Here is a 2419-nt window from a genome sequence, read left to right as displayed (position 1 = left end):
CAAGAGGTTAAGTACTGCTCTGTAATTGTTCAGAGGGTACTATCCTCTTCATAAGGATAAAAAAGACTCTTTAGGTACGGCAAGTAGGTCTTCTAAGAGAAGGACACTCCAAAATCAAACCACTGTTCTCTAGTCTTGTATAGTGCTATAACCTCTGAACCATGGTCTTCCACTGTCTTGTGTTACAGATCTCTTGCTTGATAGTACACTCGGGCACAACCTTCTATCTTGTTTCTCTCCCTCTTGTTATTTTGAAGATTTTATCCTCTTGTTATTTTCAAGCTTTTATATTTTATATATGAAAGATCTATTTTAATGTTATTATTGTTCTTAAACTCCTCTTGTAGTTTTTCCTTATTTCCTTTCCTCACTGGGCTATTTTCCCTGTTGGAGCCCTTGGACTTATAGCATCCTGCTTTTCCAACTAGGGTTGTAGCTTAGCAAGTAATAATAATAATAATAATAATAATAATAATAATAATAATAATAATAATAATAATAATAATAATAATTACGAGTAAGACGAGTAAGATGGTAGCCTACTGTCCGGAATATTGGAATGTAAAAGATGGTGAGTTATGAAAAATCTTATGCAACATGCATGAAGAACTAATTGAACAATGGTGTCAGAAATTACTATCAAGATTAGTAATTAGAAATTTAATAGACCGCGAGTTCTTGAAATCTATCCTTGTTTAGATTTAGTATTTACAAGAAACTTTTTTGGGCCCAGGCTATGTCGGCTTGATGGAAGGGTTCCTTTAGGTAGCCTTCTAAGGGATATTTGCTACGGTGATACTCCCAGAGAAATAAACCGAAGGTCTCCAGGATTCTAACTCCTGGCGCGAGTATCCAATTAAGGATATTGCATAATATCAAGGGACATATTTTTAGATACGACACATAGCAATCTTCACCCCGAATAGAATTAACTCTTTGATGTAAGGGGGAAGAGTGGCAAAAGAAGGGGGTGCTGATCTTGGTACCCGGTGGACCTCCTTCGCCATTACTACTATGACGCCATTCCTTTTCTTGTAGCTCTCTAAGCGAGTTGTGCTCCCGTTGTTGTGTTACAAGTTTTTGGGAATATTCATCATGCAATCTCCATCATTATCATCCTTTGGAAAGTTGAGTATTAATTCTTTCCTGTGTATAGTTTTAGTCTCCCTTTTCACAGTTAAATTTCTATAATTTAAGTGTGTTTAGGTGAGCCTTGTCCAGACCGGAGGCAGCCATCTTGTGACTGCAGTCTGATCGTATGTGGCGGGAGCCCCGGCAGTACCAAAACTTGGCCGGGGATCCTACTAGAGCGAGACTTCTCTCGCTCATATATACGTTAATATAGTAATTCCCCATGTTTAGCCTCACCCTATCATTCCTTATTGATTCGGATGAGAAATTACATTCTCTAGAATCTATGGATAAGGTATGATATACATTCTCTCTCAGAGAAAAGAAGCTAAACCCCCCCTCCCTCCCTGAGTGCCACCACCATTACAGGCGGCAACAACTGTCTTCATCGTCGTCGAGCTCCGGCTTTGATTTAGATTGTGACGAACTCCTTGTCTTCCTGCTGACGATATCGCCAGCAAAGGAACCATGTATCCTCTGCCGCCAACGATATTGTCAGCACAAGAAGCCATGCTTCCTTAGTTCTCTATTGAAGGTAGGCGGCATACCTGTCGCCACTTCTCATTTTAGTGAACTATAAGACCCTTACCCTTCCCCCTTCTGTTCTTTAGTGACGTCATAGCCGTCACAATAATCTTTCACCGGTATTCTGACAGTCATCCCGGCTTGCTAGGTTGACTGTGTTACCAGCTGGTGCCCTACCGGCGGCAGTTAGTTCAGCCACTTCGGCACCTTCCCCCTTACTTCCTTCCTTCACAGGAAGTGAATATTATTGGGGGGGAAGATTGAGCCGGCCCTAACGGCTGCCGGTGGGAACCTAACATTCTTTGGGAAGTTCTCAGTCCTCCATTGGACTGCCATAAACAATTGTTGCCGCCGCCAGCATAGCCAGCGGCAGACCTTTTGTGGATGGGTGGAAGCCAGAATCAGATTGATTCTTATCATTTCCATTGAAACTCTCATTATAGCCTGATAGTCCTCCTACACTTCTAGTTGTTATGTTAGCCATAATAATAGGAACCTCTCATTCCTTAATGCTTTCTCTCTCTCTCTATCAGTTAGTGCCACCAGGTGCTAACCTAGCCCTGGCAGTGCGCCGGCTAAACTACAGTATACGACTATACAGTAGTACACATGTTTTCTAACATACTCTATGTTTCCTGTTGCAGTCTATTGTTGACACCACGATTTTGTGTTGAGGCTGAGTACTCCCTTAACACCCAGATGGTTTATTAGATCATCAGGACCTTAAAAAATCACCGATCAGTGTTAATATATACTACAGGTA

This window comes from Palaemon carinicauda, chromosome 1 (assembly GCF_036898095.1).
Source record: "Palaemon carinicauda isolate YSFRI2023 chromosome 1, ASM3689809v2, whole genome shotgun sequence".
NCBI lineage: Eukaryota > Metazoa > Arthropoda > Malacostraca > Decapoda > Palaemonidae > Palaemon > Palaemon carinicauda.
The sequence above is the reverse complement of the archived record's forward strand: the minus strand, read 5'-3'. Positions refer to the sequence as shown.